We start from the raw sequence: 13,235 nt of genomic DNA, 5'->3' as shown, positions 1-13,235 counted from the left end.
CTCAAAATAGGAAAAAACATAAAGATTAACAAAAAACACCACTTTAAAGTAAGCACAAATAGAAACATAAGCAAGTGACCAAATATTTAAGAACTTTCTTCCATTTAACTAAGTAAAGACAAAAACCACTCAGATGGCATCCTCCCCCTCTCACTCTCCCAAAGGAAGAGAAGAACGATCATCAATGGCAAATAGCAGTTGCAAAAAGCAACACTAAGACCCAGCTTCACGCTCAGGAGAGAACACTGTGCCTCCTCCTCGTGGTTTTGGGTGCTCTACACGTTCAGAGAAACTTCTCTAGTAACGAACTATAGAAATGATCCCTGAAAGTATAGTCTTAACCTAGATCTTGCAGCCTCTGCTTGGTCTGTGACAGCTGCACACTTCTTACTGATGGTAAGATAGCTACCCCATTTCTGGTTCTACTGAAAAAAGAGAATGAGATTTTGAAACACAATCTTTCAAATGCTATCACTTAACAATGCATTTTGAGATTTTAAGTGGAAATGTATTTTTAAATTTTTTAAACAACCATGCTTAATTAACATAATACTGAATGACAGCCAATCATGACCTGCATCTTTCAAGCCGAGGAGGTATTCGTTCCACAGCATTGGTGAAGCAGCCTCGCCTCTGAAAGCTAAAGGAAACGGCGGGCCAATGAAAACCAAGCTGATTCAAGTGCTTAGCAAATCTTAGTAGTTGCACGCAAGGGCTGTCCTCCGAGTTTGACTTTCAAACTCTGGTAAGTTAGAGGCAGGTCACCATGACTGTGGCAGGAAAAACAACTGGGTGGCTGAAAACCAGTGCCAGAACACAGAACCTTTTGGTTTCTGTATCATATGTTTGCACTACCTGTTCACATTTTTTGAGTTTTTAAAATAAAGCTAGATGGTGGATCTGACATCACCTCTCTCAACAAACACATGAGTGCCAACTATAACAATGTTAGCTACTGTTACTGAGGGCTTGCCAGGCACCCGTCATCATTCTAAGTGCTTCACTTATGAAATAAATACAATTATTAATTGTTCTAGTTTTATGGCTGGAGGAACAAAGGCACAGAAAGATCAGGGAGGTCTGCTAAATAGCAGAGCTGGTAGGTGTCACCTTAACCATTATCCTGCTTTTTATGTGCTATAGCACCATTCTAGGTACTGGGCATACAAAGGTACAGAGGTGAGTAAAGTCCCTACTCTCACACACAGCTTACATTCTAGTGAGGGAGAGAGGATGCCAGATGAGGCATGCCAAGGATTTTAAGTGTTGAAACAGAGAGGGACTGGGCAGCTACTTCAGATTTGCGTGGTCAGAGAAGGCCTCTCTTTGGAGGTTATATTTAAGCACAGAAAACAACTAATGCAAAGACCCAAAGGAGGGAACAAGATGGTGTGTTCCAGCAACTTGAAGACAGCTAGAAAGCATAGGATATGAGAGAGAGGAGGTGGAGGCAGGGGCCAGATATCTGAGGGTTTTCTAAGCAAAGGCAAGGCCAGGGGAGTCTGGATTTTAAGTGTGAAGGGAAACCATTCAGAGGTTTAAAGCTGTGGAGACCAATTCTGAGGCCAGTGCAAAGTGTCGGTGGGAGAGATCACAGTGGCTTGCATTTGGGTTTAGCAAGGAGGAAGGAAAAACCTGGGCTGTTCTGGAAGCTGAGTTGATAGGACTCACTGATGGACTTGCTGGGGGGCAGGGGTGGTCAGGGAAAGAGACTTCAAAGGTGACATGTTGGTTTGTGCCTGGAACAATTAGGCGGATGGTGCTGATACAGGGAAGACTGGGGAAGAGACAAGGATTTCTAATCTAAGGGAGGGGCTTTTTCAGAACGGGGGAAGGGAACGTTCACCTACCACACTTGCTTTATTTAATTTAACCCTTACAACAACACCCTGTGTTGATGCCATTACTACTGCATCTACCTACTTTACAGAGGGACAGACTGAGGTTAAGGAACTTTCCACGAACCCACAGCTAGTAAATAATAGACCAAGGAGTCAACTCCAGAGCATACACTGCTTCTCTCAGGATCCCGAACCTTTGAAGACCAAGAACTAATTTAGGGCTCACAGTGAACGCTTGACCACTGTAGATCCAGAAAGAGAAGATCAAGGACTAACTACATGGTACATGGCTAGAGTGGAAGAAAGAGAAAGTAACTCGGATCTGGGGGGGCGGAGGGGGGGGGGTGGTTGCCTCCAAGACCAGGAAGCAATCCCAAAACTTCAATAGCAGGGAAGGGGAGGGGGCACGCTCTTAGATGGTCTCTTCCTCACCTGCTCCCTGGGATGATTATTCCATTCCGTCTTTATTCTCAACTTTCCTACCCCTCTCCTCACCAGCCTCCCTCAGCAATGATCTTGCCTCATACCTGGCACAGAACTAGAAGCCATCGGTTCAAAAACCCTCAATATGGGGGCCGGCCCCATGGCCGAGTGGTTAAGTTCACGTGCTCCGCTTCAGCGGCCCAGCGTTTCACCGGTTCAGATCCTGGGCGCAGACAAGGCACCACTCATCAAGCCATGCTGAGGCGGCGTCCCACATGCCACAACTAGAAGGACCCACAACTAAAAATACACAACTACGTACCAGGGGGCTTTGGGGAGAAAAAGGAAAAATAAAATCTTTAAAAAAAAAAAACCCTCAATATGGTCTCACTAATAGACGAACCTACTGACATCAGCACTCTCCATCTTCTCTGGCCGACTCAAAGGTCTCCTGGCCTGCTGGGAGCTGCTCTCTCCCATATTTCAATTTCTCCTGCTCTACTCAGTCGTTCCATTTGCAGTCAGACTTGCTCTCCCATCTTTAATTAATCCCTGTCTGAATCCCACATCTCCTCCCCTTCCCCCAGCTTAATGCATACCCACCTCTATATTCTCTATCACAGTCTGACTTCCTCCAGGAGCTCTTTCCACCCAGTGGCAAGTCCTTACATCCCTTCACTGATCAGTCCACCCCAAACCAGTTTCTGTGCCCACACAGGACCAATATGGCCATCAATAAAAGCCAAGGTTACTTTTCTATCTCCATCTTAATCTCTCATTGACTTTCTACACACTTCACTGTCCCACTTCCATTCCTTGGCTTCCATCAAGCACACACACGTCCTACCTCTCTGGCTGCTCATTCTCAGTCTGCTTTTGAGAGTTCTATCTCCTTTCCCATTTGTCTGTTAAAGGTCAGAAACTTCTCCTAAATGTGCCTTAAAACTGAACTCTACCATCACTTGCTACCCCATTGCCCTACCTAATTCAGTTCCTCCTCCATTCTCCCTGACTTCACGTATGGAACCATTGTCCACCCATTTGTTCAAACCATAAAACCTAACAATTATCCTTGACACTCTCACTCATACTTACAGTGAATCAATCCCCAAGTCCTGTCAATTTTACCACTTAAATATCTTTCAGATCTGGTCAATTTCTCTTTCTCCATCACCACAATCATCTTCTCCTACGTAGATGAATACAGTAGGTGACTAACAGGTCTTTACACTTGCCATCTCACCGTTCCCCCCAAATCTAATCACCACATAGCAGTTAGAGTGACCTTAAACTGCACAGTTGATCAAGTCACTCTCCTTCAAAAGCTGCCCACTACCCTTCAGATGGAGGGTAAAACTATCTCCACCTCTCTGTCCAGCATGCTTTGGCCAAACCCTGCCTTCTTTCATTCCTCCTCAGTGCTAAGGTCCTATGAACTGTAGGGCTACACATGTTACACCTCCTTGGCCTGGCCTGAGACAGGAAGAAATCACCACAGGGGACAGCTAGGGGATGTCTACATGGGTCAGGGGAAGGTGACTGCACAGACGGAGAGTATAAAGACAAACTTCCTGTTTCAATATTCCTGTGCTGCTCCAAGCACTCACACAGGAAAAGTTCAAATCCCATGATACAGAAATCCAATCAGAAAACCCAAACAGGGGGCCGGCCCCATGGCCGAGTGGTTGGGTTCCCGCGCTCCTCTAGGGAGACTCAAGTCGGATCCTGGGTGCGGACATGGCACTGCTCATCAGGCCATGCTGAGGCGGCGTCCCACATGCCACAACTAGAAGGACCCACAATTAAAAATACACAACTATGTACCAGGGATCTTTGGGGAGTAAAAGGAAAAAATGAAATCTTTTTAAAGAAAAAAAGAAAACCCAAACAACAGACAAATTCAACTGTAAAGCTCACTCAGAGAGAAAATTGACAGCATGCCCAAAACTTGTCAGGATAAAGTTCACCACATCTACACCACACACATTGGTGCCTGTGCAATGCCAGCAACAGAAAAAGCAAAGTAGTTACTAAGAAAGAGAAACAGATATAACAACACAATCCACGTATCACCAAAGAGAACAAAAGCCCCAAGAAACGAAAGCCTCATCTAACAACGATGTTAAAGTATCCACCTACTTTTTGCAACAGCAATGCAAACAGAAACCACTCAGACGGCATCCTCCCCCTCTCACTCTCCCAAAGGAAGAGAGGAACGATCATCAATAGCAAAAGGCAGTTGCGGAAGCAACACCAAGAGCCGGCTTCACGCTCAGGAGAGGACGCTGTGCCTCCTCCTCGTGGTTTCGGGTGCCCTACACGTTCAGAGAAACTTCTCTAGTAACGAACTATAGAAATGATCCCTGAAAGTATAGTCTTAATTTTGACTTGTAACCTCTGCTGAGTCTATGGCAGTCACGCACTTTTTGCTGATGGTGACATTTTTTCCACTTTACTCTCTTTTTGGAAATATCAGATAAATGCATTTTCAAAGTGTTGTTTTATATACAACTTTTAAAAATTTCTGAATACTCTTAAGAGTTTTTTTTAAGAAACTAAGATTTCAAGTTCTTAATTAACCTGTTACGGACTGATAGCCAATCAGAAGCTCCTGTCTGTCTGTCTGTCTCTAAAAAAACACTACACTTCCGGGCTACTTTAGGACAAGGGTATGCTGGGATGCAGCAAATCAGTTTTCTAATCTTAAATGTTACAGGCAGCATCTGTGGGTGAGAATTTTTTTTTTTTAATTTAACCTCTAAGATCCTAAATTGCAAAAGCTAATAGGTTGGTTAATTTGACCCTTTTACTTTGAAACCGTCTGCTGGTTACTCAGGTGAGTGTGGACCTGAGCAGCACATACTGGGCTCATGTGGGTAGCTTTTCATGTACCCGGGCCAATCTCAAATGGGGAACAGAGAGGTTTATTTGAAAACAATTCTTTCCAGTTTTCTAATTAGGAAAAACATAAAAGCTGTAGTGTGGGTACTTTGGGTTTTGGGGGGAGGGTAGGTCTGTTTTATTGGTAATTTTGTACATTTTTGTACCGTTTGAATTTTTTTAAGCTCAGACTGTATCACCTTTATTTTTAAATATCAGCAGGTCCATCTAGAGAGATTACAGCTCATTTTTATTTATTTATTTTTTTTGAGGAAGATTAGCCCTGAGCTCACATCTGCTGCCAATCCTCTGCTTTTTGCTGAGGAAGACTGGCCCTGAGCTAACATCCGTGCCCATCTTCCTCTACTTTATATGTGGGATGCCTGCCATAGCATGTCTTGCCAAGCAGTGCCATGTCCGCACCCGGGATCCAAATTGGCAAACCGCGGGCTGCAAAAGCAGAACATGTGAACTTAACCGCTGTGCCTCCGGGCCGGCTCCAATTACAGCTTATTTTTACTTTTATTCTTTGTACTTGACAGTATTAAAAAAAATTCCAGGGGCCGCTCTGTGGCCAAGTGGTTAAGTTCGTGCGCTCTGCTTCGGTAGCCCAGGGTTTCGCCAATTCAGATCCTGGGCATGGACATAGCACCGCTCATCAAGCCATGCTGAGGCAGCGTCCCACATGCCACAACTGGAAGGACCCATAACTAAAAATATACAACTATGTACCGGGGGGCTTTGGGAGAAAAAGGAAAAAAATAAAATCTTTTAAAAAAATTCCACACTAAATAAGTCATATTATTTTTCAAAAAAGAAACTTGCCAGGTAAGTCTGAAAGATTATACATCCCACACCCCTCCCCCTAAAAACATCCTGACTTAAATGTTATTTCTCTTGTTCATTTAAAAAAAAAAAAAGCTACCATTTCTCCAGTACTTTACTATGTTCCAGGCCTTCTACTAACCCTTTACACGGATCCCCTCATTTAATCTTGGAAATAAACCCTAAGAGCTTAAGGGAATGAACTTAGAATGTTAAGTGGCTCAGCCAGGCCACAGGCTGTCTCCTGCTGCCTTGAACACTAATTTTCTCCCCTCCTGTATCTTGTGAGTCCTCTTCTCCTTCCACGTAACCCAGAGGAAACGCTCTTTGTATTTTGCCTAGAGACTAGAGGTTGTAGGTAAAATTTAACAAACTGACCTGACTAAAATAAATGCGTAAGGAAAGAAGTAGGCAGTGGGAGAATGGGGTGGGGGGGTGGGGGCAGAGGTTGAAAAGGGAACAAAGGGGGGAATGCGGGTGCACAGTCGGAGGAGCAGTGAGACATCATCTAGGTATTTCTCACAAATGCTAAAGAAGCAAATCATAGGGCACTCATTCCTGAGGAGTAGCGGTGGATGAACCACTTATTAATGGGGGCTGCTTTACAGACCACAAGTGCTCTGAAGAGCAAAGGGCTGAGAATGTAGCCTGTGTCCTGACCTGAGGCCCTCTGGCCACTTCCTGACAGACAACAGCCATGCATTGGCCCCATGAACAGCACTTGGCAGCTCTGCGACAGATCAACAAGAAGATGAGACCCTAAATCCCTGTCCTCAAGGAGATTACTAAAGGAAGCTCCTCTTCAGTAGATCAGCAAGTCACCAACTGGGTAGTGAGTGACAAACTCAGCCTCCCTGAAGGAACCTGAGACCTCACCCTGCATAGCTCACACCCATGTGACGTACACACACACAGAAACACTCCACTTCTGAGTACCAAAGACAGAATGAGGTGAAGGTAGCAGGGAGAGAAAGGAAAGAGAGAGAGAGAAACGTGACCCCTAACTGTAAAATGTGGAAATAAGGAATTGGACTGAATGACCTATCTTGAAAGTACCTCCTAGCTCTGATATTCTCATATTACCTCACTTAATATTCACAACAACACTATGAGGAAAGTTATTATTATCAACCCAGTTTTAGACAAGGAAATGGAGGCACAGGAAACTTAAGAAACTTCTGCTTGGGGCTGGCCAGTGGCTCAGCGGTTAAGTGCGCACGTTTCGCTTCGGCAGCTTGGGGTTTGCTGGTTCGGATCCCAGGTGCAGACATGGCACCCCTTGACAAGCCATGCTGTGGTAGGCGTCCCACACATAAAGTGGACGAAGATGGGCATGGATGTGAGCTCAGGGCCAGTCTTCCTCAGCAAAAAGAGGAGGATTGGCAGCAGAGGTTAGCTCAGGGCTGATCTTCCTCAAAAAATAAATAAATAAATAAATAATAAAAGATAATTCCTGATTAGGCTTCCACTGAGGAAAAGAAAACCACACACATTTTACTTATTGGGGAGAGGGTTTCATGTGGCTACCTTCTTAGAAAAATCAGCAAACAAGCTTTGCACGCCAGCCCCTTCAAATGACGATTGACATCTGGGGAGCTACATTAGGTGTCATCTCTTTAAGAGCTCCAGATCCCAGAGAAGCAAGGAAGTTAATGTTAGGCTTGTGTTCTCTGGATCTAGACTGCCTGAATCTAGTCTAGCCCTCACTTACTGGCTGTGCCATCTTGGGCAAATCCCTTAATCTTGTCAAAGAAAAACAGGTTCAGGGGCTGGCCCCGTGGCCGAGTGGTTAAGTTCGCGCCCTCCGCTGCAGGCAGCCCAGAGTTTCGTTGGTTCGAATCCTGGGTGCGGACATGGCACTGCTCATCAGACCACGCTGAGGCAGCATCCCACATACCACAACTAGAAGGACCCACAACGAAGAATATACAACTATGTGCTGGGGGGCTTTGGGGAGAAAAAGGAAAAAAATAAAATTTAAAAAAAAAAAAAGGAAATCCTCAGATCACACATTTAAAAAAAAAGAAAAACAGGTTCTCTCCCCAAACTAAGCACTGGGCGAACTGTGTATTTGCACCTTCGCTTGCAGCTTGAGAAAATCTCTGTTGAGAGCAGCCCAGTTAAGATCAGAATCTTTCCTTGGGGCTTTACTTTTACCACTGTTTGTTGGGTTTGTCCTTCTGTGTTACGAATGGTGAAACTACCACTGGGGAATGAAACCTTTTTATTCCAAATAACAGCCACAGATGTAGCCTCATCATTTGCTTCTTAGGTTTATTGTGTTTATGCCTCCAGCAAGAAAAGCCTTCCGACCTCTTGTTCCCCTTGCCTGAAATGCTCTCTGATTGAGAGTCAGTACACCTGGCATTTCGGCCAGCCTGGCCCACATTTCCTCTGTAATGAGACATGTACATTTAATATTTTTAGGACTATGTGAAACAAAAGTTTAGGTAATCTCTACTTAAATTAGTGCTTATTTCTTAAATAATATTTGCCTATTATATGGTTTTCCAACCATCTGCCCCGCCCCCCATGCTTACCCTTGCCACCTGCTGGTCCTTTTGGCAGCCAGTTAATAAGATTTCATATGTTCAACATGTCTAAGAAGTTTTGCTTTGAATAACCTATTATAGATGCTTCCTTCACTGACCTTTAAAATGGGCCCGAAAATAACAGAACCCACCTCATATAAGGGAGACTGCAAAGATGAGAAGAGTTAACATTTGTGAAATGCCTTAACAGAGCCTGGCATTCAGGGACGCCTGCCTGACCTCTGGATGCCTCACAATCACAAAGTGCATGCTATTGACTGATGGCAATCACAGAACTGTTTCCATTACGTTGTTGGCCCCGGTTTTTCTCCCACTGATCGGCAGTTCCAAAAACAGATACATCCATGCCTGATACCAGGAAAGGAAAGGCTGGGATTCTGTGGACATTTTTGAGTACTTTGTAATTAATAAATCACTGAAGCAACAAGGAATATATGCCATTGGTGATTTGTCCTAAACTTCACAGCCTAAGATTTGAGTCTCCAAAGCTAGCAGGTTAATATGACACTATTCCCATCACGATCCAGCGATTCTCAACGTGGAGGCCTTTTTTCCAAACCCGTGGAGAGATCTTTTGGAATACAGTACAGATACTGGCCCTAGGAGGTTATGAGAATCTAGGTGGGTCAGGAATGGGTAGGACTTGTGTGGTTTGGCTATCCCTAGTCCCTATGAAACCATTCATATAATGGTAAAAGGTTAATAATAATAGCAAAATCTGTTAAGCTCTCAATATTGTTTTAGGCTCTGTGCTAAAAGCTTTATACATATTATATCATTTAATCTTTTTTGAGGTAGGTATTATTATCATCCCCATTTTACAGCAGAGGAAACTGAGACACAGGGAGTTTGATAACTTGGCTGAGGACATGTGAATCTGGAGCTGGGCTCCTGGCCACTCTGCTGGGGCATGGGACTTACTAGTGAACCACGAAACTATTTCAAGCGCTACACTCAAATTATTATTTATTCTACTATATATTTGAAAAACATTAACAAAACAATGAGATACTACTTACACACCTATTAGAATGGCTAAAATCCACAATACCAAGTGATGACAAGGATGTGGAGCAACAGGAAGTCTCATTCATTGCTGGTGGGAATGGACAATGGTACAGCCACTTTGGGAGATAGTTTGGCAGTTTCTTACAAAGCTAAACATTCTCTTACCATACAATCCAGCAATTGCACTCCTTGGTATGTACCCAAAATGAGTTGAAAAGTTATGTCCACACAAAAACCTGCACATGAATGTTGATAGCAGATTTATTCATAATTGCCAAAACTTGGAAGCAATCAAGATGTCCTTCAATAATTGGATAAACAAACTATGGTACATCTAGACAATAAAATATTATTCAGTGACAAAAAAAAAAAAAAGACTGGGGCCCGCCTGGTGGCGTAGTGGTTAAGTTCCCGACTCTGCTTCAGCAGCCCAGGGTTTGCGGGTTCAGATCCTTGGCAGAGACCTACACATCACTCATCAAGCCACACTGTGGCAGCGTTCCACATTCAAAATAGAGGAAGACTGCACAGATGTTAGCTCAGCAACAATCTTCCTCAAGCAAAAAGAGGAAAACTGGTAACAGATGTTAACTCAGAGCCAACAGTCCTCATCAAAAAAAAAAAAAAGAGCTATCAAGCCACCAAACGACACCCAGGAACTTAAAATGCATATTGCTAAGTGAAAGAAGCCAATCTGAAAAGTCTACATCTTGTATGATTGCAACTATATGACATTCTGGAAAAGGCAAAAATATGGAGACAGTAAAAAGAAAGACAAATCAGTGGTTTCCAGGGTTCACAAGGGAGGGATGATTAGGAGGAGCATAAAGGATTTTTAGGGTAGTAAAACCGTTCTGTATGATACTGTAATTGTGGACACATAAAATTATACACTCATCAAAATCCACAGAACTATATAGCACAAAGAGTGAACTTTCAGGTAAGCTATGAACTTCAGTTAATAGTAATGTATCAATATTCATTTTTTTTTAAGATTTTATTTTTTTCCTTTTTCTCCCCAAAGCCCCCCAGCACATAGTTGTATATTCTTCGTTGTGGGTCCTTCTAGTTGTGGCATGTGGGACGCTGCCTCAGCGTGGTCTGATGAGCAGTGCCATGTCTGCGCCCAGGATCCGAACCAACAAAACACTGGGCCGCCTGCAGCGAGGGCGCGAACTTAACCACTCGGCCACGGGGCCAGCCCCTCAATATTCATTTTTTTATAAAACACACATTGGGGCCAGCTCAGTGGCATGGTGGTTAAGTTTCTGCGTTTTTTTTTTTTTTTTTGAGGAAGATTAGCCCTGAGCTAACATCTGCTGCCAATCCTCCTCTTTTTATAGAGGAAGACTGACCCTGAGCTAACATCCATGCCCATCTTCCTCTACTTTATATGTGGGATGCCTACCACAGCATGGCTTGTCAAGCAGTGCCATGTCCACACCCAGGATCCGAACCCGTGAACTCCGGGCCACCAAACTGGAACGTGCACACAACTGCTGTGCCACTGGGTTGGCCCCCATGGGCCAGTCTTCTCCACCAAACAAACAAACGAAAACACACCTTAAAACCATCCATTAAACCTGTGTTTCAGCGATATGTTGCTCAGAACACAAATGAAGTAAATAGTGCTGGATAATCCTCCACAAGCAGACCAACAGGACTCAAAGGAGAGATGTCTGGCATGCCCATAAATGATCTATGGACCATACATGTCCAGGAGTGCGGATGATACTCACAACAGAGCAGAGATCTGCATAGGCTCTAAGCACTGGAAAACATTAATGACAGGCCTTGAATTACTAAGCATGTATTCCCCAGGCAAAACATCAGAGTTTTCTCAGAAAGAAAAATAAGAAGGCTCAGAGAGGAATAAAAAGATCTCCACCTACTGATATTGAGGAGTTACCCTCCCCACCCAGGCATTTCAAAGTGAAGCCCAGAAGAGAAAAAGCCCCACCCATGCCCACAAAACTTTCAATCAGCATCTTCCAACCAGTGACTCACTTTAAAACATAGACAGGCCAGAATCATCACAGGCTTGAGGAAAGCTCTCAGTGGAAGACAGCAAAATAAATGGGGGGGGGGGGGGAAGAGTGGGGAGAACAATGACTAGAAGAAAACATCAAGAAGTATAATATCCTCGGAGAAAAAGATATGATCTCTAAAGTTCAAAAACAGAATGCCTTGAAAACAATCAATAAGAAAAAGTACTCTTGAAAACTAAAATATTCACAACCAAAAATAAAAGTTTAATAGAAAACTTAGCAGATAAAGTCAAGTAAGCATCCCAGATAGTAATACAAAACGATGAAAGAGAAAATAAGTGGGGCTAGCCTTGTAGCCGAGTGGTTAAGCTCACACGCTCTGCTGCAGCGGCCCAGGGTTTCACCAGTTCAAATCCTGGGCTCGGACATGGCACTGCTTATCGGGCCATGCTGAGGCGGCGTCCCACATGCCACAACTAGAAGGACCCACAACTAAAAATACACAACTATGTACCGGGGGGCTTTGGGAGAAGGAAAAATAAAATCTTTAACAAAAAAAAAAAGAGAAAAAGGAGACTCCAAGGATTAATTTAGGAGGCACAATATCTGACTAAAGGGAGTTCTAACAGGGTAGTGCAGAGAAGGTGGAGAAAAACAAATTACTTTTGCAAAAAAAAACCCACATGGAAAGGATTTCCCCAAATGCTCAGGAATAAAAGAAAAATCCTTAAAATTCCCAGAGAATAAGAAAACGTTAACCACCCAACAGGAAGAAAAAAAAGACTCAGGACAGTTTGAGGATCAACTAACAAGGAAGGTATGAGGAAATGCATCACCGACATTCTGAGACTCAAAAATTGCAGAACTAAACAGGAACTTCTGTTTCAAGAAAGAAACACTCAAGTCAACAAAACAAAAAATCTACTGAAATATCTCAACGTCTCTTTTTTTTTCTTTCTAAAGATTTTTTTCCTTTCCCTGCGCAAAGGCCCCGGGTACCTAGCTGTATATTTTAGTTGTGGGTCCTTCTAGTTGTGGCATGTGGGACGTCGCCTCAGCATGGCCTGATGAGCGACGCCATGTGTGCAACTAAAACTGGAACCTGCGAAAACCTGAGCCACCGCAACCAACGCGGGAACCTAACCATTCAGGCACGGGACCCGCCGGCGCCCCTCAACTAGCCTTCAGTTGAAAAGAGAAGAGCTCACAGTTTCCCATACCAAAGCAAAAGGAAAAAAACCACTCAGACGGCGTTCTCTCCCTCTTACTTCCCGAGAAAGAGAAGTAGAACGATCATCAACGGCAAGTGGCAGTTGCTAAAAACACCACCAAGAGCCGGCTTCACGCTCAGGAGAGAACGCTGCACCTCCTCCTCGTGGTTTCGGGTGCCCTACAACGTTCAGAGAAACTTCTCTAGTAACGAACTATAGAAATGATCCCTGAAAGTATAGTCTTGCCGTTGAACACGCAGCCTCTGCTGGGTCTGTGGCAGATGCGCACTTGTACTCATGGCGACATGTTTTTGCCAATTCATCTGCCTTTTCAATATATTTTATTTTATATCTCGTAACAATTCGATCAAACGGCAAAGTTCCCAAACACCATCTACATTTGTAAATCTTCCAGAAACACTTCAAATCAGCAACAGGCCTTATTAACATACGACTCCCTAGCAGCCAATCACACGCTGCACGCATCTGACTCCTTGGGGAAGAGAG

At 43.9% G+C, this 13,235-nt stretch overlaps 1 protein-coding gene and 3 non-coding genes across 12 annotated transcripts in view; all 4 read right to left on the bottom strand.

Moving 5' to 3' along the window:
- The window catches only part of TEX14 (testis expressed 14, intercellular bridge forming factor), a 130,346-nt gene that overhangs the window by 71,015 nt on the left and 46,096 nt on the right, over positions 1–13,235 (bottom strand). Inside the window, exon 1 of one of the 9 annotated variants that reach the window (XM_070482904.1) lies at positions 4,404–4,530. The exons of the other annotated variants lie outside the window; for them this stretch is intronic. The gene's annotated coding sequence lies outside the window, so the exon portion shown is untranslated. Of the gene's footprint in view, positions 1–4,403; positions 4,531–13,235 lie in introns of those variants that run through there. 9 annotated transcript variants of the gene reach the window in all.
- Positions 125–339, bottom strand: LOC123276536 (small nucleolar RNA U3). Its single transcript, XR_006513040.1, has one exon. It is a non-coding gene; the product is annotated as a small nucleolar RNA U3 (small nucleolar RNA).
- LOC123276537 (small nucleolar RNA U3) lies at positions 4,430–4,643 on the bottom strand. The gene has a single exon (XR_006513041.2). It is a non-coding gene; the product is annotated as a small nucleolar RNA U3 (small nucleolar RNA).
- On the bottom strand, positions 12,756–12,972 carry LOC123276534 (small nucleolar RNA U3). Its single transcript, XR_006513038.2, has one exon. It is a non-coding gene; the product is annotated as a small nucleolar RNA U3 (small nucleolar RNA).

The sequence above is a fragment of the Equus asinus genome, chromosome 13 (assembly GCF_041296235.1).
Source record: "Equus asinus isolate D_3611 breed Donkey chromosome 13, EquAss-T2T_v2, whole genome shotgun sequence".
Classification (NCBI taxonomy): Eukaryota; Metazoa; Chordata; class Mammalia; order Perissodactyla; family Equidae; genus Equus; species Equus asinus.
Note: the sequence above shows the minus strand (reverse complement) of the source record. Positions and strands in the feature narration are given on the sequence as shown.